Source organism: Heloderma suspectum, chromosome 7, assembly GCF_057233095.1.
Source record: "Heloderma suspectum isolate Gila_16-S chromosome 7, 16-S_ref, whole genome shotgun sequence".
NCBI classification, from domain to species: Eukaryota; Metazoa; Chordata; class Lepidosauria; order Squamata; family Helodermatidae; genus Heloderma; species Heloderma suspectum.
Window position 1 is genome coordinate 69,302,165 of NC_139464.1, and position 23,129 is coordinate 69,325,293.

At 46.5% G+C, this 23,129-nt stretch overlaps 1 protein-coding gene across 9 annotated transcripts in view; it reads right to left on the reverse strand.

Annotated features, from left to right (window-relative positions):
* Nucleotides 1–23,129, reverse strand: part of RAP1B (RAP1B, member of RAS oncogene family) — a 63,969-nt gene that overhangs the window by 35,149 nt on the left and 5,691 nt on the right. For 4 of the 9 annotated variants that reach the window (XR_014784405.1, XM_084810542.1, XM_084810543.1 and 1 more), the window contains exon 1: nt 3,121–3,194. The exons of 1 other annotated variant lie outside the window; for it this stretch is intronic. The gene's annotated coding sequence lies outside the window, so the exon portion shown is untranslated. Of the gene's footprint in view, nt 1–2,302; nt 2,869–2,966; nt 3,195–23,129 lie in introns of those variants that run through there. 4 more of the 9 variants (XM_084810547.1, XM_084810545.1, XM_084810546.1 and 1 more) reach the window with 4 other exon arrangements.

Consider the following 23,129-nt stretch of genomic DNA (forward strand, 5'->3'; position numbering starts at 1 on the left):
ATCACTGATATAAGGCCAGGTAGCATAGCTCTATTTGGCAGAGTTTGCTCAAAGCAGCAGTCAACTTTCATATGTATAACTGGAAAAACAAATATTGTGTAAAAAGGATTTGAGGAGTGACCTTTTCTGATCATGTGATACCACCTTGGAACTTTTGAAAGCCCAAAGAAGAGTTATATGTAGAAAATCAGAATTCACAACAGGATACATCAAGAAAATTAGTAAGTATTTCAGAAGCCACCATACTATCATTCTAAACCCAAGATACAACATCAGTACAAAGTTTTGAAATATATATATATATATATATTCATTCAAAGGAAGTTAAAATTCACTTTTAATGTTGGCAAAATTGTTTAATATGCTTAGGGAGCAATCCTACGTCCCCTAGACAATGTCTGCGGGACATAGGATTGTTTGGTGTCCTGGATCCAAGCTTGGACAGGGCTTGGAGCCAGGAAGCCATGTTTCCTGCCCCCTCCCCCTCATAGCTGGCGCAGAGAATCGCACCAGCTATCTCTCTGCTCTTGGAAAATGGAGTGTAGAGATGGGGAAGGGGGAGGGTTCCTGGGGGCAGAGAGGGGAGGAGACTGGGACAGCTGGCTTACATCTTTCCCTACTGCCGCCCTAGCCTCCTTCCCTCCCACTTCCTGAAGTCTCCACTAGACGGGGGATTCCATCTAGCTTAAATACAGCGTGGGAGATGCCAGGCACCTCCAGCTCTTCATTGGATACATGTCAGCCTCTGAGTTTGGAGGCTTATGTGTACCCAAGACACAATCCATAGGATTGCACCCTAACAGTACAATCTTATACATGTCAACTCAAAAGTAAGCCCTACTGAGTTCAATGGGGCTTACTCCCTGATAAGTGGGTACAAGATTGCAGCCCATGTTTCATTTGTGATCTAAGTTTATGTCCTGTTTAATCCTCATAGTCCAAGACAGATAATACATACTTACAAATACACTTTCCTAAAGGGGTGGGAAACTGGTGGCCCTCCAAAGGTTTTGGCCTACAACTCCCATGATCCCTCACCATTGGCTAAGGCAGGTGGGAGTTGTGGCCCTCCAGATGTTTTGACCTACAAGTTGCCCACCTCTGTTCTACAGACTTAACTGCATGTCACAAAGGCTAAGCAGAAATAGAATGGTCCCTCGCTGCTTCTGTTGAACTTTAGGCTTTGGTAAACCCTAGGGGTAGAGGACCCCCACTGTTTATGGAGCAGTTATACAAACATACCTCTATGTATCTTTACCACTTAAAACTGGCCCACAAGTTAATATTGGGGCCACTCTTGGTTCATGATTGGACATAGGGAGATAGTTTGCTTTGCTACATAAGGCTCAAGCCATTAAGGGCTTTGTAGGGAAAAGTCAACATAAGGAAGTGTGCCCAGAACAGACAGGAAGCTAGTACAGAACATGCAGTATATCTCTGTGGCCCCTCCCATTGGGAAAGAAGCTTCCAAAGCCTCCACATTCTACACCTTTCTGAAGTCTTTCACTGTCTTCAAGGATAATCTGCAGATCATTACAGTAACCAAACCTCAGAATTATCACTGAAACAAAGAACAGGCAAACAGCAATTCCAAACTGACACCACCGCATCCTGACTTTCTAGACACTATTAGTTTCAAGAGCACCCTAAGTCCACAATACAAACAGGAAAGCCACCCTTCCTCCCAGTCATGGAGCTCTGACAATCATCATCATTTCAGTCTTGACTAGATTCAGTTTCTTAAGACATAAAGTTACTCAAATACTGATTTAGGGCAGGTCAACTAGAAATTGTATAGGCATTCAACAAAGGTAACAGCACAAGAAGCTGGAGAAAGTCTGCTGCTAAAACCTCGGACAATTAAGAAACATGATTACTTAGAAGGAGGTGGTGTGTGGCAAGGACTTCCATTTTGAAAAGTTAATTTCACTAAACATAAATGCTGCAGTCACTCTTTGTCTGCAGTCTTAAGTACAATTTAATGGAAATTAACAACCATTGATTTTAGCGATGATTGCGACCAACCACTGCATCGAGGTCCAAGGCTTTAGATACCTCGTGCCTACTGCGACTACCATAAAGGAAAGAACCACAGGGTTGTTGCCCTGTAGCCACCCTTGTTTCTCTCCACCACTCCCGATTTCTCGTTACTATTTGATCTCTTCATTTCTCTAACGGGGACAAATAGCACGACTAACAGATATGTCATCAATACAGAATTCGCCGATTACCTTTCAGAAGGGGCACTGCCTCCCTCCCTCCCCCCCCCCCCGCGGATACGCAAGTCTGAATTCAACCCAACTACTACAGCAGGAGGAGGCCCAAACTCGAGTCTGTCCTCCAGGCGCCGAATCTCCCTTAAGCGGAGGAATCGCACAGAGTACGTTCCCCCTTCGATGTTGCTCATTCTTTAGGGGCTGGAAACAGATTCTGGCAGGAGAATGGGAAGCGGAAGAGGCCTATCGCAGCCCGAGGAGCGGCCGTCCAGATTCCCGCTGGGGCGGAGAATGGAAATAGTGAGCAGCTTCGACCCAGCCGGACTAGGCGGGGCTCCGGCTCTCGACGGAGGCCGCCGCCGCCGCCACTGGAGTCCGACCGGCCCGCGAGAACTTTCTTCGCCGCTACGCGCAGGGTGGGAATTACTCCCCACCACCACCACCTACGCCGCCCTCCTCCTCCCCGGCGGGTCCCAAGTACTGGCGCGGCCTCGGCTCAGGGGCTCTAACTTTCCCCTTCCGCTCTAACTTCTCCTGGGGAGGCGGCCACAGAACGGGGGGAGGGGGGTCGCGAGGATCTGGAGCAGCCTTAGCCCGGCTTCTCTCCACTGAGGGGAGCGGTCGGCTCGGTTCCGCCTCCGCCATGTTCTATGTCGAGAGCCTTGTCCCGCCCGCAGAGCGCCGCCACTGCCGCCGCCCCCTTCCCACCCGGCCCTCGCCCCCCTTCGGAGGCTCTGCCCGCCGACCCACTTGTGTCAGACACTCGCCGCCACCCCGCCCGGTGCCGCACAGGTCCTCCCTCACACTCGCTGGCACAGACACGCTCCCCACCTCGCCCCCGACGCCGGGCCCCGCTTCCCCGCCTCCCCTCGCCCGCCTCATTGCCATGGCGGCCTCTCCCTACCGGACGGCGCTGCCGCTCCCCGCGTCGTCCGCCGCCGCCGCCGCCGCCTCCCTGGCCGAGCCCTCTATCCCCCCGCCCGCGCGCGCACTCCCTCCTCGCCGCTGCTGCTGGCTGGGCGAGGCTAGAAGCCGTCGCTGTGACGCTGCACGCCCAGCCTCGCTCTGGTTTCCCTTCGCTCAGTCCGGCGGCGCTGGAGATGGGGGGGGGGTGACCTCTCCGCTCCGCTCGGAGCGCGCACGCGCAGGGCCCAGCCCGGAGACACCGCAGCCCCCCTTCTCCTTCCTTTCTCTCTCTCCTCTCGCTTCCCCCGCCCAACCTTACGCAGGGCCCCATCCTGCCGCGGGCTCAGCATCGCGGGGAGAGAGAGGAAGAGAGGTCGCTCGGAGCGGCCAGCCCAGCGATGAGCGCCCGCGCCCCGCGAGCCCACAGCCTCCCAAAAATAGGGGAGGGGAGGATGTGGTGTGCGAAGAACGAGCGCAGCAGCACGTCGAGAGAGGCTCGATCACGCAGCCTTCTTCGACGGCGGGGAGAGAGAGAGAGAGAGAGAGTAAGAATTGCAATAGACTTCGGCTGCCATCCTGTGGTCGCTTACTTGGGAATAAGTCCCACTGTGCTGAATAGGACTTGCTTGCTTCTGAGTAGACACCCATAGGATTGCACTGTAAGGCTGCAATTCTAAGCGTATTTTTTTCCTGGGGGGGGGGGCACTGAACTTGGTGCGGCTGAATTCCCAGCAAAGAGGTCGGGGCCCGGCCGTGCCATTCAAAACTCGATGAACTGTCGTAATTCATCAGAAGGCTGGCTGAGCAATGTTCCTGCCAGAGAGCCAGGCAGGCTCTCCTGGCGTCCCCGCCCAGTTTTGCGAACCGTGCCAGCTCCCACTTTTTGGATGCCATTCCTTCTATAGGCTTCTCGAGAAGGATCAGCCCTACACCCAACTGTTGGCACAAAAAAAAAAAAAAGGCCTTCTTACATCCGATGAAAAAGAGGACTATATTACCTTACATTGTATAAAAGGATTGTGTGCACCCCTACTCTATGCAGTTAGGCACTAAAACCAGCGGGGTTATTCAGGGGCACCAAACTGCCCTGGACAAGGCTGTTAAGAGCTACCTCCCCCTTCCCCCCTTGCGCCTGGCCCCCAGTAATAGGTATTGGAAGTATTCCTTGGAGAAAATTGATCTCCTCAGCCCCCAATCCAGCAAAAGTTAGCCCTGGCTAACAGCACATGCGTGTTACTCAGATGTATATTCTACTGTGTCCAGTGGGGCTTACTCCCAGGTAAGTGCACAAGATTGCCACTCAAGTCTGATCAGTGTAATCCTGTGCATGCTTACTCGGGAGTAAACATCCGAGTACATGTGCATAGGACTGCTGTTAAGTTCATCACAACTAACTTACTGTGTTGCTGTCAGTGGGACTTAGGCATGGCTAACATTAGTGGATCTTGGCCTTGTGTAAAACTGACAGGAAGTTGCAATGACAAGTTCCAAGGAAAGGGAGAGGATGTGGTGGAGGAAGGGCAAGGCAGTTACTAGCAATAAAAGAAGAAAGGCTGCATTTTCCCAAATTGTCTTGCTATCGTTAATTCTTTATAGGAGATTTTTTCAGCCTGACCCTAAACATGGCTGCCCGTGGACACAGCAGTGAATATACTTCTCTTCAAACTTGGTTGGGATCAGACTGTTCATATACAAACTGCTTTACGTGTTTTAAAGTTTTATATTAAATAACCCTGTGTGATATGATTATTATAATCAGTAATATCTAGGCTGAAAGGGTGACATGCCCAAAGCTACTCAAACTGCATGGTTGAGTAGGGGATTTCACTCCAGACGAAGTACAGAATGTTAAGGCATGTCCCACATACTGCCTCTTAAGAGGCAGAGAAATTGTTTTTCCTACTCCCAGGAGTAGAAATAGCACCCTCCCCCCCAAATTCTCTGAAACAGACAGTTCATTGTATACTGGGGATGAACTAATCAGCTTAGGTTGATATACCAACTACGCCCTTTTCTGGACAGAGATAGCCTAGCTACAGTTATCCATGCTCTGATAACCTCTTGTCTGGATTACTGCAATGCATTATATGTGGGGCTGCCTTTGAAAATGGTCCGGAAAATTCAGCTAGTCCAAAATAGGGCAGCAAGATTGTTAACAGGGACTGGCCAACAAGATCACATTACATCAGTACTTTTCCAGCTGCATCGGCTGCCAGTCCATTTCCGGGTCTATTCAGAGAGCTGGTATTATTAACATTCAAAGCCCTTAGTGGCTTGAGGCCAGGTTATCTGTAGGATCGCCTCCTCCCATATGTGCCTGCCGGACCCTAAGATCATCCTCAGGGGTCCTTCTCTGGGAGCCTTTACCAAAGGAAGTGAGGCAGGTGGCTACCCTGAAGAGGGCCTTTTCTGCTGTGGCCCGCCAGGTGTGGAATGAGCTCCCTAGAGAGGTTTGCCTGGCACCTACATTGTTCTCCTTCTGGAGCCAGGTGAAGACCTTTTTATTCTCCCAGTATTTTAGGATTGTAGCTTCATAATCTTTTAGCTCTGGTGTTTTAAATTTGTATTTTAAATCTCTGTATTGCTGCTAGGTTTTATTCTGGTTGAACTGTTATATTGTCATATTTTATATTGTTTTATGCTGCACCCTGTGGTTTTAATTTTTGTGAACTGCCCAGAGAGCTTTGGCTATTGGGCAGTATAGAAATAAATAATTACATACATAAATATCTGTCAGTTTTGCTTTGTGATTTGTTAAATCTCAAGTTCTTTCCGTTGCATTTATGAAAAACTTTGCAAATTTTATTAAAGTCTTATAAAAAATGAACCAAATGAAATTCTCACTCATCTGCATCTGCCTGCTGCTAAAGATGAGGGCCCTGTCAGAAACAAGAGGTGACAATCCTAATTTAGCACCTCAAACATGGTTGAATACCCAGGGATTCAAACCCAGACCTTTAAGAGCTAAGCACTCAAAGCCCTCTGCTAAGATGGATAGATCTGCCAGTTTTGCTTTCTCCTACATTCACTTCTTTTGGATTGGCAGCAGCAAGAAAGGAAGAAATTTGCACATCTTGGTACATTCTTATAAAAAAATGAACTCAGCAAAATGTTCATCTATCTCTAGAACTCAGAATTCAATCTAGATCCCAGAAATTCAGAAATGGCATTTCATTTTCATCTGAAAATATATTTAGCATTGCAATGTTGGACGAACATTTAATCCCAACTACTGTAAAATCCCTTAAAAATCCAAATAACAGGCATCACCTCACACACACACACAGAGAAGGAGCCAATGAATTTGTGATGATGGGGATGTACCCCCAGCACACACCACTTCATCATAATGCACACACCACGTCCAAGATAATGTCACAGTGTCCCCAGTCCATCAGCCCAATGCTACAGCCAACAATGACCTTGTTACTACCAGTCTCCAGGCTTCCCTCCAAGGAGGAGTTTGAATCCCCGTATGTCTTGCCCTCCAGGGTTCCCCAGATGGCCACACCCCTACCCCTACTGCCTTTCCCTTGATCACTTATTTTATGTATTTATTTACTTAGTAATTAACAATATTTCTATACCACTCCACATCTAACATTTCAGAGCAGTGAACAACAATTATTAAAACAAGGGCGCAAGCCTATCGGGATAGGCGGTCACCTATCTAATGCAGGGTGGGTGGAGCGTGGAGGGGATCTTCTCTGTGCTCTGGCCGCCCTGCGTTTGCAGCTAGATATCCGATTTCGGCTGTCTAGCCACGGGACTTCGGAGCAGGGGAGAGAGAGGCCTGACTGTGCATTGGAAGCATTCAAGACAAAACTGGACAGCCATCTTTCAGGGATGCTTTGACTTGGATTCCTGCACTGAGCAGGGGGTTGGATTTGATGGTCCTATAGGCCCCTTCCAACCCTACTATGATTCTACTGGCCCTTCCACACTCCCTGCCCCTGGGAATGCCCCCCTTTGCCCTGCTCCGTGCTGCTTTTCCAAGTGTGGAGCCTGGGGACTATCCACGCCGCCTAAGAGGCAGCAGGCAAGGGGGGAGGGAGGTGGTTTTCCAGGAACTGACTTCAGAACATGGGTTCTGAGGTCAGTTCCCAAAAACTGAACAATCCTATGGCCATCTAGCCGCTGTCTAGCGGCCGTAGGATTGTTCCCTAAATCAGTTTAAAAGAAACAGATTATGAATTTATAAACAGTGGCTGGTCACTCACAGAAGGCTTCTCAAAAAATGTCTTCAGGAGGCGCCAAAAGCAACACAAAGTTGGTGCCTGCCTGACCTCCAAAGGCAGAGAGTTCTACAGGAAGGGGGCCACCACAATGAAGGCTCTTCTCTGGGTGGACTTCAATCAGGCCATAGGTCCATGTGGAACCACCAGGAGCAAGCCCTCTGGTGACCTCAGTGACCAGGCAGGTTGGTAAAGAAGAAGGCGCTCTCACAGGTATCCCGGTCCCAAGTTGTTTAGGGCTTTGTACACTAGTACTTATACCTTAAACCTGTCCTGGTAGCAAATAGGCAGCCAGTGCAGTTCCCTCAGCAAAGGAGTCACGTGCTGAAAAAGGGCAGCTCCTGACAACAGCCGAACTACTGCGTTCTGCAGTTTTCAGACCAGTTTCCAGCTCCAGTTTCCAGACCAGCCTCAAGAGCGGCCCCAAATAGGGTGCACTGAAGAAATAATCCAGTCTTGAGGTTACTAATGCCTGTACCGCTGTGGCCAAGCTATCCCTGTCCAGGAGAGGCCATAGCTGGCAAACCAGCCAAGGCCGGTAAAAGGTACTCTGAGTCGCCGCGGCCACTTCGGCCTCCAGCAACTATCCCCAAACTATGGACCTGATCTTTCAGGAGGAGTGCAACCCCATCCAGAACAGGCAGTTAGCCTATCTCCCAGACCCAGGAACCACTCATTTTGTGGTTTCCCAGCTTGTGTGCAGGTTGTTCCCCATTTTCAAAGGTTGAAATGCTTCTCCTAAGGCATAGTTACTGACACTGAGAACTCAAAGGCTACAATATCTTGGTGTTTGGGGCATGTTTGCCCCCGCCTTTTGCCTTTGGCCCCACCCACCACTGAAATGCAGCCCACAAGGGTTTCTCCAAAATGGAATGTGGCCCTTGGGCTGAAAAAAGTTCTGCCCGTCTGCTGTATGCTCTTCACAACCACAGTTTTGGAGCACAACACAAATGGGAGGAAGGGGGGTCCACTCATCACAGCACCCAGTACTTCTTCTGCAGGGCAATGGCAGAGAGCTCACCCACTCCTCCTGGGGCAGGGGTTCAAGACCTACCTGGAGAGGGAAAGACTCTTTTCACAAAGGGGTAGTGGTGGCCACGACATACAACACAGGCTGCCTCAGACACACACTGACAGCAGCAGCAGCAACTTCCAGTGGCTCACAGCAGGGAGGTGGGAAGCAGATGGGAGTTTGAGCCCCACCAAGGGTGAAGGGGGAAATGGACCCCATTCCCCTTTGCATGCGTTGCTAAAAAAAAAAAAAGTCATGCTGGGGCAAAGGAGAGGGAGCTCTCAGGACTCAAACTCACACTGCCAGCTCCACAGAGCAATGGCATAACCACTCAGTCACGGGTGCAAAGAGGCATCAACATCATAGGGCACCTGTTTTCTCCTCCACCCGTCCCCAACACTCAGGCACAGATAGCAGGAGCACAGGGGCTGCAAGAGGAGCCCTAGGCATATGGAACAACCTATTGTTTACGTGCAGAAGATTCCTGGTTCTGGGTTCAACCTCGCACGCAGTAGGAAAGGCACACCTGAGCCAATAAGAAGGAGCACTGCATGGGCCAACCAGCCTTTTCAGCCCACCCCTCCCCATGGCAACCTATGTGACCAATCCATCACCACCCTTCCTGCTAAAACAAACAAACAACGGTATTGTAGAGCACAAAAAAGATGCAGAAAAGGGCAACCAGATGATCAAGGGGTTGGAGCAAGTCCCTTACAAGGAAAGCTAGCTTACAACATTTGGGCTTTTATCCTCAGAAAAAGGGTGGGTAAAGGATGCATAAAATGATGCATGGCGTGGAGAAGTGGATATGGTGACCTTTTTCTCCTTTCTCCTAATACTAGAACCTAGGATCATCCAATGAAGCTAAATGGTGTGAGATTCAGGACAGACAAAAAGAAGTACTTCTTCACACAAAACACATCTTTCCCCCTGGTGAAATTCACTACCATAAGACTTGATGATGGGCATCAATTTAGATGGCTTTAAAAGGGGATTAGAAAAATTAATGGAGGATCTAAGGCTATCAGTGGCTACTAATCATGATGGCTATATATTGTCTTATGCCTTTAAAGGCTGTTGTTGTTGTTGTTGTTGTTGTTCAGTCGTTCAGTCGTGTCCGACTCTTCGTGACCCCATGGACCATAGCACGCCAGGCCTTCCTGTCCTGCGCTCTCTCCCAGAGTGTGCTCAAGTTCATATTCATTGCATCCGTGATGCTATCTAGCCATCTCATCCTCTGCCGTCCCCTTCTCCTTTTGCCTTCAGTCTTTCCCAGCATCAGGGTCTTTTCCAGGGAGTTTTCTCTTCGCATTAGGTGGCTAAAATATTGGAGCTTCAGCTTCAGTATCTGTCCTTCCAATGAGCACTCAGGGTTGATTTCCTTTAGGATGGACTGATTTGACCTCCTTGCAGTCCAGGGGACTCGTAAGAGTCTTCTCCAGCACCACAGTTCGAAAGCATCAATTCTTCGGCGCTCAGCCTTCCTTATAGTCCAGCTCTCACAGCCATACATTACTACTGGGAAAACCATAGCTTTGATTAGACGGACCTTTGTCGGCAAGGTGATGACTCTGCTTCTTACTATGCTGTCTAGGTTGGCCATAGCTTTCCTCCCAAGGAGCAAGCGTCTTTTAATTTCATGGCTACAGTCACCGTCTGCGGTGATCTTGGAGCCCAAGAAAGTAAAATCTGGCACTGCTTCCATTTCTTCTCCTTCTATATGCCAGGAAGTGATGGGGCCAGATGCCATGATCTTAGTTTTGTTAATGTTGAGTTTCAAACCAGCTTTTGCACTCTCTTCTTTCACCCTCAACAAGAGGCTCTTGAGATCCTCTTCGCTTTCTGCCATTAGGGTGGTATCGTCTGCATATCGGAGGTTGTTGATAATTCTCCCAGCAATCTTAATTCCGACCTCTGATTCATCCATCCCAGCATTTCTCATGATGTACTCTGCATATAAGTTAAATAAGCAGGGTGACAATATGCAGCCTTGTCGTACTCCTTTCCCAATTTTGAACCAATCGGTTGTTCCATGTCTGGTTCTTACTGTTGCTTCTTGACCCTCGTACAGGTTTCTCAGGAGACAGGTAAGGTGGTCTGGTACTCCCATCACTTTAAGAATTTGCCACAATTTGTTGTGATCCACACAATCAAAGGCTTTAGCGTAGTCAATGAAGCAGAAATAGACGTTTTTCTGGAATTCTCTTGCTTTCTCCATGATGCAGCGAATGTTGGCGATTTGATCTCTCGTTCCTCTGCCTCTTCTAAACCCAGCTTGTACTTCCGGTAGTTCTCGGTTCGCATACTGCTGAAGCCTAGCTTGTAGGATTTTGAGCATCACCTTGCTGGCATGTGAAATGAGCGCAATGGTGCGGTAGTTTGAACACTCTTTGGCGTTGCCCTTCTTTGGAATTGGAATGTAAACTGACCTTTTCCAGTCTTGTGGCCACTGTTGAGTGTTCCAGATTTGTTGGCATATTGAATGCAGCACTTTAACAGCATCATCTTTTAGGATTTTAAATAGCTCGGCTGGAATACTGTCATCTCCGCTAGCTTTGTTGTTACTAATGCTTCCTAAGGCCCACTTGACTTCACTCTCGAGGATGTCCGGCTCAAGTTCAGTGAGCGCACTATCATGGCTATCAGGGACATTCAGATCTTTCCTGTATAGTTCTTCTGTGTATTCTTGCCACCTCTTCTAAATCTCATCTGCTTCTGTTAGGTCCCTGCCTTCTTTGTCCTTTATCATGCCCGTCTTTGCACAAAACGTTCCCTTGAGATCTCCAATTTTCTTGAAGAGATCTCTAGTCTTTCCCATTCTGTTGTTTTCCTCGATTTCTTTGCATTGTTCATTTAAGAAGGCCTTCTTGTCTCTCCTTGCTATTCTCTGGAACTCTGCATTCAGTTGGGTATGTCTTCCCCTTTCTCCCTTGCTTTTCACTTCCCTTCTTTCGTGAGCTACTTGTAAAGCCTCATCAGACAGCCACTTTGCTTTCTTGCATTTCTTTTTCTTTGGGATGGATTTCGTTGCTGCCTCCTGAACAATGTTACGGACCTCCGTCCATAGTTCCTCAGGCACTCTGTCTATCAGGTCTAATCCCTGAAATCTATTCCTCACCTCCACTGTATATTCATCAGGGATATGATTTAGGTCATACCTGAACGGTTTAGTGGTTTTCCCGACGTTCTTCAATTTAAGCCGAAATTTTGCAAGAAGCAGCTCATGATCTGAGCCACAGTCAGCTCCAGGTCTTGTTTTTACTGACTGTATGGAGCTTCTCCATCTTTGGCTGCAAAGGACATAATCAATCTGATTTCGATATTGACCATCTGGTGACGTCCATGTGTAGAGTCGCCTCTTGTGCTGTTGGAAAAGAGTGTTTGCTATGATCAGCGTGTTCTCTTGGCAAAACTCTATTAGCTTTTGTCCTGCTTCATTTTGTACACCAAGGCCATGCCTGCCTGTTATCCCGGTGATTTCTTGACTTCCTACTTTAGCATTCCAATCCCCTATGATGAAGAGGACATCTTTTTTTGGTGTTAGTTCTAGAAGGTGTTGTAGGTCTTCATAGAACCGATCAACCTCAGCTTCTTCGGCCTCAGTGGTTGGGGCATAGACTTGAATTACTGTGATGTTGAATGGTTTGCCTTGGATTCGTACTGAGATCATTCTATCATTTTTAAGATTGTACCCCAGTACTGCTTTTCCCACCCTTTTGTTGACGATGAGTGCTACTCCATTTCTTCTAAGGGATTCTTGCCCACAATAGTAGATATGATGGTCACCTGAATTAAATTCGCCCATGCCTGTCCATTTGAGTTCGCTGATTCCCAAGATGTCGATGTTCAATCTTGCCATCTCATGTTTGACCACCTCCAGCTTACCTTGATTCATTGATCTGACATTCCAGGTTCCTAAACAATATTGTTCTTTACAGCATCGGATTTTCTTTTCACCACCAGACACATCCACAGCTGAGTGTCCTTTCGGGTTTGGCCCAGCCGCTTCACTCTTTCTGGCGCTACTTGGAAATACCCTCTGCTCTTCCCCAGTAGCATATTGGACACCTTCCGACCTGAGGGGCTCATCTTCCGGCGTCATATCTTTTAGCCTTGTGATACGTTCCATGGGGTTTTCTTGGCAAGAATACTGGAGTGGGTTGCCATTTCCTTCTCCAGTGGACCACATTTTGTCAGAACTCTCTGCCATGACCTGTCCGTCTTGGGTGGCCCTGCACGGCATAGCTTATGGCTTCACTGAGTTACACAAGCCCCTTCGCCACAACAAGGCAGTGATCCATGAAGGGGCTTTAAAGGCTGACTGACATGCAAAAATTCAGTGCACACAGCTTTTCCATCACAATATTGGAGGTTTGTGATGGGAAAAGCTGTGTGTGTTGAATTTTTGCATGACAGTCAGTCAGCCTTTGAAGGCATAAAACACAGGTCAGAAGAAAGGTGGCAACCCTAAATATGGAATGTAAGGAAAGTTTCCTCCTGTGCAAGCACCAGGTCATTACTGACCCCTAGAGGGACGCCGCTTGCGCTGGTGTTTTCATGGCAGACTATAGCGGGGTGGTTTGCCATTGCCTTCCCCAGTTGTGACTACCTTTCCCCCAGCAAACTGGGTACTCATTTTACTGACCTCGGAAGGATGGAAGGCTGAGTCGACCTGAGCCGCCTACCTGAGACCTGACTTCCGCTGGGATCGAACTCAGGTTGTGGGGAGAGTTTCGGTTGCAATACTGCCACCTACCACTCTGCGCCACACTTTGTGGTGCCTGGCCATGAATATGTAGAATTAAATGCATCCTTGTTCAATAATCTTGTGTATATGTAACCTGTTAGTGTATGGGCATCATTCATTTGTGGTTTATAGACAGTAAAGTAATTTTAGTCTAATGGATGCTGTGTTACTCTCTCGTTTCAACTAACAGTGACTTACAATGGCTTTCTAAAGTATTTACACAACTGATGAAACCACAATAGTTAAATGTCAATATATGCAGGATGCTTAGTAGACAACTACTTCTCTGGTTAAAGTTCATCTATGGACTCTAAAGGGTGTTTATTTATAATCCAGTGTGGATTAGCTCCTGTCATTGCTTCCTGTGGAATCAATACTGATAGTAGATGTTGTCTAATAAAAAGATGTAACCAGGAGCAAATCTGGGAAGAGATTAAAACAAACCAACAAACCAGGTCCTAGACATTCTTGGATTCAAAGAAGAAAGGAGCTTTTGTTTGAAATGTTGTAGTATAAATCATTTATCAAATAATGTGGAAGACTGTACAATTTGAACTTTTAACATCACTCTTTTATGTTTTTAAGGGCAAACAAAATTTGGCCATGAAGCTACCATTAGACAATCTTTGGGTTGCAGATAAAATAATCTTGGTCTGATCCTGGAAAGTGGCAATGACAATTAAAGAATGGTTATTCATAGTCTTCAAATTTCTGAAATAGACAAGTTGGCCAATAACATTAATTATATGGATCCTATCCCTATCTCCATGATTTTAGTTGAAAAATTGACTCTCTTCTATATTAACATCCTTGCTATGCAAATAACTTCAATTCACAGAAACAGGAAAAGTCCCTAAATAGAAAGGTCCTTTCCTATTTTGTATCCCACTCTGATTAAAGTTACCATTAAAGCTCATTTGCTTTTACAATTTAGCACAAAATTGTAAACTCTAGATTTCTAAAGGTTAGATCCCTTTCAAGACAGATTTTCGGTCTAAGTTCTCTTAGCCAGCTTTTCAACCAAAATTGCTTCTAAGGGTAGTAAACCTGATATTCAGTTTCTCTGGTCTGGAGTAGTATATCTTCACTACAGTTAATGGAACCTCAATAAGATAGGCAAAATTTATATTTTATCCCATAGAAATCATGGTTGTTTAAGGTTTACTATTGGAAAATTACTTAAAATACTTTGTGTGTGTTGAGTTTCTTTTTGTATACAGAGAATGACAAAAGATGTTGCTTATCTGATGGTCCTGTAACGAAGACAATTTGTGGTAACTTCACTTTTCCAAACTAGAATTGGCTGGCTGGTAACTGAATGCTAGAGTGACAGAAATCAAATTTGTTCATCAAAAGTTCATTTAGTTTCATCCTCTTTTCAAATTGTTTCCTGTACCGATAAATCAAGTATTTGATTACCAATGGTTGAACCTTAACATCTTAACAATTTTTGTGAACCGCCCAGAAATTTTTGTGAACCGCCCAGAGAGCTTCAGCTATTGGGCAGTATAGAAATGAAATAAATAAATAAAATAAATAAATTCTCTTATTAAGGCACTTTTAAGGGAAATTTGGAGGAACTGTTCATGCTAACTGCACTCATCAGTTAAGGAAGTGCTCATTCCTTAAAGGATTCAAAGTCCTTTGCTACAAATTTTTAGAAGTTTACATAGTACAGTCATTACATAGAAACTATACCACATGATTCAAGCATGTAGAAGCTGAAATCTGTAGGGGATAATTGTGTGCCTCACACATTAGCCCTGCCAGCAGCTTCTGTAAGTGCTGCTGTCGATGGGAACCATGATTTCTCAGCCACAGAAACACTTGAAGAGACAATGTAGTGTAGCTGGAAAAGTTAGCAACTACGCCACAGTCCCCCTAGAAACAGCACATTGTCTGGTAAGTGCTTAAGGAATAAGAGCATGGTGGGGTGTTTGTGGCTCAAACAAGAGTAGCCATGAATGATACTGAATCTAAAGGCCAGAGGTGAAAAGGGCATGATTGCACATTTGGGGCCCTTCAGTTTCATTCCTGAAGGCTAATGGATTGCTTACTTTCTGCTAGTCTTCATAAACAGGACTTTATTTGTTCTCTTACTTCCAATGGCAACATTGAAATAAGGAAGGATTATCATGTTGTAAATTCTGGTATCTTACTGGGTATTGCAAAAATGGAAAGGCTTTAAAAAGCTATGTAGCCTACATTGGCCACCCCCAACTTGGCACCCTCCAGATGTGGCCACTGGCTATCCGGGCTGGGGATGATGTGAATTGTAGGTCAGCACATCTGGAGGGTGCCATGTTGGGGAAGTGTAGGCTAATGGTTCCTCTGGGACAAGCAACTGGAGAGCAGATCCTTTTTAGGTCACACAATTTAAACCCCAGGAGCATTGTTTGCTTGTTTATTACATTTCTATACCGATCAATAGCCGAAGTTTTCCAGGTAGCAATGGAAGGACTCACCTGCGCCCACCAAGCATTGGGCACTCACCAAGTTGCCACTCCTGTTCGCTGGGTTGCATGAGCTCCGGAGGGCTTGGCGAGCAGTTCGGGAGCACCCTGCAGCCGCTCGCTCTGAGCCGCCATTTTTACGCAAGATGGGCCCTCCGTAATTTCCATATATTTAATGTTGCACACACTGGAGGCTGTACAGGCCCATTTCCACAACGTTAGAGGTGCGAAGAGCCCAGCAGATGGCTCAGCAGTAACGTTCTGAAAATTCAAACTGAAAAATCAGATTTAGTTTGAGTGGCTGGTGTTTTAAAATCTTTCTTTCTTTCTTTCTTTCTTTCTTTCTTTCTTTCTTTCGTTTGTTCTTAATACAGTCAGGGCCAGAAATATTGGAACAAGGATAACTGTTTTGGCACTTGGCCTCTGTACACCACCACATTGAAGTTGAAAGGAAACACACCCAGATGGGAGCGAAGTCAGGACTTTCAGATGTAATTCAAGGGGTTTGACAACAGTGGGGCACTAACCATTCAGGAAGGACAGCCAGTGGCATACACACACACCCATCGTTGGTGACTCATAAGTAATGGAACGAATGGCTGACAAGCAGCTGCATGGCCAGGTGTGGCCTGTTTCCTGGGTAGCCCATGACCAAGCAAGCAGATAGAAGGCCTGGAGGTGGTTCTGAGTGTTACATTTGCATCTGGTAGCTGTTCACTGGAACCCCCAACATGAGGTCCACAGAGGTGTCCATGCGAGTGAAGGAGGCCATCGTTAGGCTGAGGAAACAAAATAAACCCATCAGAGAGATAGCAAAAGCATTGGGAGTGGCCAACACAACAGTTTGGAACATCCTGAAAAAGAAGGAATTAACTGGCAACCTCAGCAACAGCAAAAGGCCTGGAAGACCACAGAAGACAACTAAAGTGGATGACCACAGAATTCTGCTCATGGTGAAGAGGAACCCTTTCACAACACCTAGCCGGGTCAAGAACATTCTTGAGAAGGTAGGCATGTCATTGACAACATCTACAGTCAAGCTACGGCTTTATGAATGTAAATATAGAGACTTCACAACAAGGTGCAACCCCCTGGTAACGCTCAAGAACCGAAAGGCCAGATTAGCCTTTGCCAGCAAACACCTTAAAAAGCCTGCCCAGTTCTGGAATAAGATTCTTTGGACTGATGAAACCAAGACTAACTTGTGCCAGAATGATGGGAAGAGAATAATATGGAGAAGGAAAGGAACAGCTCATGATCCAAAGCATACCACATCATCTGTCAAACATGGTAGAGGCAGTGTTATGGCATGGGCATGTATAGCTGCCAATGGCACCGGGTCACTGGTGTTTATTGATGACCTGACTGCTGATAAAAGCAGCAGAACAAATTCTGAAGTGTATAGGGCTTCAGTTTCTGCTGAGATTCAGCCGAATGCTGCCAAACTGATAGGACGCCGCTTCATATTGCAGATGGATAATGACCCCAAACATACAGCAAAAGCTACCCAAGAATTTCTCCAGGCAAAGAAGTGGGATGTTCTTCAATGGCCAAGTCAGTCACCTGATCTCAACCCAATAGAGCATGCTTTTCCCTTCCTGAAGACAAGACTGAAGGCAGAACGACCCACAAACAAGCAGCAGCTGAAGGCAGCTGCAGTCAAGGCCTGGCAAAGCATCTTGAGGGAGGAAACTCAGCATTTGGTCATGTCCATGGGTTCCAGACTTCAGGCAGTCATTGACTGCAAAGGATTTTCATCCAGGTATTAAAGGCGATCCTTAAGTTTGAAATGATGTTGGTTTGTTCCATTACTTATGAGCCACCAACGATGGGTGTGTGGGTATGCCACTGGCTGTACTTCCTGAATGGTTAGTGCCCCACTTTTGCCAAACCCCTTGAATTACAGCTGAAAGTCCTGACTTCGCTCCCATCTGGGTGTGTTTCCTTTCAAATTCAATGTGGTGGTGTACAGAGGCCAAGTGCCAAAACAGTTATCCTTGTTCCAATATTTCTGGCCCTGACTGTATATGCTTCTTTTGTTGTTCAATCGTTAAGTCGTGTCCGACTCTTCGTGACCCCATGGACCATAGCACACCAGGCCTTCCTGTCCTGCGCTCTCTCCCGGAGCGTGCTCAAGTTCATATTCATTGCATCAGTGATGCTATCTAGCCATCTCATCCTCTGCCGTCCCCTTCTCCTTTTGCCTTCAGTCTTTCCCAGCATCAGGGTCTTTTCCAGAAAGTTTTCTCTTCGCATTAGGTGGCCAAAATATTTGAGCTTCAGCTTCAGTATCTGTCCTTCCAATGAGCACTCAGGGTTGATTTCCTTCAGGATTGACTGATTTGACCTCCTTGCAGTCCAGGGGACTCGTAAGAGTCTTCTCCAGCACCACAGTTCGAAAGCATCAATTCTTCGGCGCTCAGCCTTCCTTATAGTCCAGCTCTCACAGCCATACGTTACTACTGGGAAAACCATAGCTTTGATTATGCGGACCTTTGTCGGCAAGGTGATGTCTCTGCTTCTTACTATGCTGTCTAGGTTTGCCATAGCTTTCCTCCCAAGGAGCAAGCGTCTTTTAATTTCATGGCTACAGTCACCGTCTGCGGTGATCTTGGAGCCCAAGAAAATAAAATCTGGCACTGCTTCCATTTCTTCCCCTTCCATATGCCAGGAAGTGATGGGGCCAGATGCCATGATCTTCGTTTTTTTAATGTTGAGTTTCAAACCAGCTTTTGCACTCTCCTCTTTCACCCTCAACAAGAGGCTCTTTAGATCCTCTTCACTTTCTGCCATTAGGGTGGTATCATCTGCGTATCTGAGGTTGTTGATAATTGTCCCGGCAATCTTAATTCCGACCTGTGATTCATCCAACCCGGCGTTTCTCATGATGTACTCTGCATATAAGTTAAATAAGCAGAGCGACAATATGCTTCTTTTAGCTTCACTATATTTTCCTTTACTAATCTAGAAGATATATCCAAAAATTAATCACAAAGAGAAATAGAGAAAGAGAAGGCAAATCGGAATATTAACTAACTGCTAACTATTGGTATGCATGTGCTGGGCCAGGGTCAGCAAATGGAGTCCTTCCGCAGCTGCCAGGGCCCCAACTGCATGGTGCAAGGGAAAGGGCTGGTCCTCGGGCTTCCATTAGGCTCAAAAAAGCTTATCAACTGGAAGTTCCCAGTTAAAAGACCTCTGGGCATTGAAGGGCCCAGAAGCCCTACAATTCCTAGGTAACTTCATCAGGAACTTCCTTGTGACAAAGCATTTGTAAGGCTTCTGGGCCCTTGGTAAGGCCTATCATAAAGATCTCACTGTGACATTAAGAGAGAAAAGGCCGCTTCAGTGGTCTGTAGGGCCCAAACCTCAGAGCTGATCGTCTGTGACAAAACACCACATTCTCCGGATGGCCCTCTGTCAGCAGTGGAGCAACATTAAAATCAATCATAGCAGGATGATGGTATTTTAAAAGCACCATGCTGCTTTCTTGGGAAAAGAGGCTTGCTCCATTTGTTAAATAATCAATAGACTAGGAATCTAAAAGTCTTTTTTTTAAGTAAAGCCAAGCAGTTTTTTTATTTTTGTTTTTTAAAGTTTAAATGTCACCCAAAAGATGTATCAAGTTACCCAGTATTATTAGGGTAAGCAGAATATAACAAAAGATACTGGCAAAGAGTACCACTGCAGTAAGCTTTACTGTACAAAGGAGCCAGCTCTATTATTCTGGGATCATGTAGGTGAATTTCTGACACAAAGCTGATGTGCCAGCCTGGCTGAATGAAGACAAAACAATTCCTTTTATTTAATAGGACCAAACAATCTGGGATAACATTTTGTGCACATCGATACCTTGAGGAAAAATATCAAACAGTCTGTTCATCCCAGACAGTTGCACAGGAGCACTTCACAATCCAAAGCATTAGCTCATCTGCATTATTGCACATCATAGTCCAGAAGTACTATTTTATTAGCTAATGGTCATAAACCACATTGTATAACGATCTGAGTCTTGGCAAATAAACCGAGAACCATTTGTCCTTCACTCCTTTGAATCATCACATATAGTTCTTTCCATTTGTGGCATAAGATGGTGTTACAGATTAAAATCAGTCGCATCCATGTCAGCAAAATATCATTCTCTCTCTCCCTCTCTTTCTCTCTCTCTCTCTCTCTTCCACCCCCACCCCCTTCTTGAGTGATGGAAATTTTAAGATAGCTAGGTCAGAGGAAACAGCACTGGAGTCTTTTGGTATCTATTGCCAGGCCCAGCATCAGGGGTTGGCATAGGTGGGCAGCTGCTTAGAAGAGCCCCTGTCACTACCACTGCCACCCTCATCCTCCTCGTCTACATGACCAGCCCTGCGGTGCACAATTTTAAAAGCTAAAAAAACCCTCTCAAGTTTTGAGTAGCAGCAATCTGCACCAATTAGACACTGACTTGGGGGGGGGGGCGGTATGGCCAATGAGGGCACACAGCAGTCTTTATGTTGCTCCTGTGCCTGCATTGGCTGAGTCCCCCCCTCCCCTCAAGGCAGTAGCTGACTGGTTCAGATAGCTGCTACTCAAAACTTACGTTAAAAAAAAATGTGAGCGGGGCCAGCCGGATGAGCATGATGAGCTGCAGGGTTGTGGTGGGCATTTGAGGCAGTGGCTGCGGGAGGACGAGGGGCTGCAGCAAGTGGGTATTCTGGGGCGGCAAGTGGGTGGGTGGGGGCTTTGACAGCATTCAGGTGGGGTCTTTGGCGGCAGAGGGGGAGTGGGTGGGTGAGGGGCTGCAGCGAGTGGGTGGATGGGTTGGTGGGTGGGTGAGGGGCTGGGGCAGGCTGGCGGGGGTCTGCAGCAACAACAGTCTTTGCCAGCAGGGGTGTGCTGGTGGAGTCCTCCAGCAGCACTATGCTGAGGACCCAAGAGAGTCCAGCACTGGCCCTCTCTATTTCTTGACAAACGTAGAGATTGAATGATATGCTCGCAGTGACGCTCAAGAGCCAGGCTCTATGTGTCACAACCTGGCTCCTTAATTAGATGTCTGAGGACAAGTTTATTGGTGAGTTTCCAGGGAGATCTTAGGATCATCATGAATCCCAATGGTACCGAACGGAGAGTCCCACAAACCATCATGTTTGACCCAGGGTCTTCCTCCCTCCAAGAACGACATTTTCAGCACCCAGGAGCCTACACTCATCTGACACTGAGGGGACAGAACCTGGCCTAACCTGCAGTTAGAGTGGTTTCATGATTCCAACTGCCCACCTATAAATTCTGTCTCATCCATCAGAATATACTCCAGAACACCTCCTTCACCAGAACCAGGGATGACTCCCAAGGGTCATTCTCATGATGTCATTTGCTCCCTCAGCTTTTTGGCACCCTGCTCTTTCAGTATGTCATCTAGCTGTTCTTAGCCAATCATTTGTATGGATTTTACTGATACTGCTTGATCTTTTTTATTCTTGTATTTTTATTCAGTATGTTTTTCTTATTTTATTTTGTACTTTTACTTATAGGCTGGTTATATAGCTGCCCTGGGAAGTTTTTTTCTTTTAACTGAAAGGAAGCAAATAAATATCACAAATACATTTTTCTCATATACCCACAAACAAATATACAAACTAATGTGAAAGGCCAGGAAGTGAAAGGCAGTTGCGCTTCCTGTTTCCTCTGCATTATTGCAACACATAAATCTAGTTATAAAACTATTCCTTTTCAACTTAAGTAGCTTCTAACAGTCCTATTCCCCTTATGCATGTCTAAAAGACATATTGAAAACGTTCAGTAAGTGTGAAAATGTGAAACTATAATAATCAGTAAAATGGTTATAAGAAGATAAAAAAGGAACAGCAAACAGGAAAATTTATAGGAAAAATTAGCCGGTGCACTGTGCCTACACTACTCACACCTCATCCCTGGTGATACACTCTGGGCCAGTACAAGACCTCCCACAACCTCCCACTGTTGTGCAGGGGAAGGACAGCTCAGAGCGTGAGCTGCTGCTACTGTGCAGGAGGCGGGGGAAGGACAGGAGTGTGAGGAACCTCTGCTACTATGCAGAGGGGGGAGGAAGAAGACCACGTGTGCCACTGCTGTGGTGGGGCACAATCCACTGCTGCCACCCTCCCACTCTTCTCACTTCCCCCTTCTTACCTGCCTACCGCCGCCACCTGCCTTCCTGTCAGTACCTCACTCTGAGGGGTCCTTTGTGAGAGCAAAGCTTTGGTGGGGAGGTGGCCCTGGAGACCACCTGTGGCGTGACAACACAGGTAATCTCCAGGGCCACCTCTCCGCCAATGCCTCACTCTCACAAAGGACCCCGCAGAACAAGGCAATTGGGCCAGGTGGTCTCCTCAGAGAGCCTACCCATCTGATCCCTCAGTGACGTGCTCTGAGGGGTCCTCAGAGCAAGGCATTGGGTGGGCGGCACTCTGGGGAGCTGTACTGGAGGCACTGTCTTGCTGCAGCCTTTGACACAGCAAGGGAGTGGCCGATGCGGCTCTTCAGAGTGGCCTGCCCATGACTTACTCAGGAGTGAGGCATAGGATGGGTGGTGGCAGCTGCTCCAGAGAGCCACAACAGCTGCTTTTCTGCTGCAGCATTTGCCACAGCAGAAAGTGGGGCTCTCCGGAGAGGCCGCTCATCCTATTCCTCATTTGGAGAGCAGCGGCAGCAGCATCAGGACTCACAGCTCTCCTAGTGGCAGGGTGTGCAGGATCCGTCGCCCTCCCAGATCTGCCATCTGAGAGGGGGATTCACCCCTCAACATGGCAGTCTTATGCGTGTATACTCAGTAGTAAGCCCCACTGAGTTTACTGCGACTTACTTCCAGGTAAGTGTGTACAGAATTGCAGGCTCAGAGAGCATTTCATCCAGTTAATAGTTAATAGGTCACAGTGTGTACCCATGAAAATAGTTTTTATACAATAAAATAGTTAAATAGTTTCCCGTAGTTTAAACCATTTTCTGTGTTTCCCACCTAGCATCTACTTATTACTGCTGTTAAACGTGGAGGTAACTGAAAACTCCAGTACCAGTTTCTTGTATTTTAATGATTCATTTTCAAGGATTTTTGCAGTAATTGTGTGTGTATGTGTGTGTGTGTGTGTGTGTGTGCAAACTCTGCCATTCTGGCAGCTGTCAGAGTGTGATGAAAATTAATAGAAACATGTTTAATGCACATAGTTTATTTGAAATAGCTAAAATGCATGATTGATTCCCATTATATGCCCAGCTTGGCTTGAGAAGAAATCTACACAGCACTCAGATCTGCTGAAGTGGTGTAAGTGACAGCCTCTATGAAAGAAAGAAAGAAAGAAAGAAAGAAAGAAAGAAAGAGAGAGAAAGGGGAAGATAGGTAGGCATGACTGTGCTACTGGTGAGAATATTTCTCTTATTGCAGACTGTAGGAAGTAATGATAAGTAACTACATTAGAATAAAGAGAAACCAGGGCTTCAGATTTAATGCCAGAATTTAATATTCCCAAATTCATAAATTAACCAAATCCAGATTCTGATGTGGGTTTACAACACAACTAGGGAACAAAAAGCCAGCCAGCCTCCTTACTC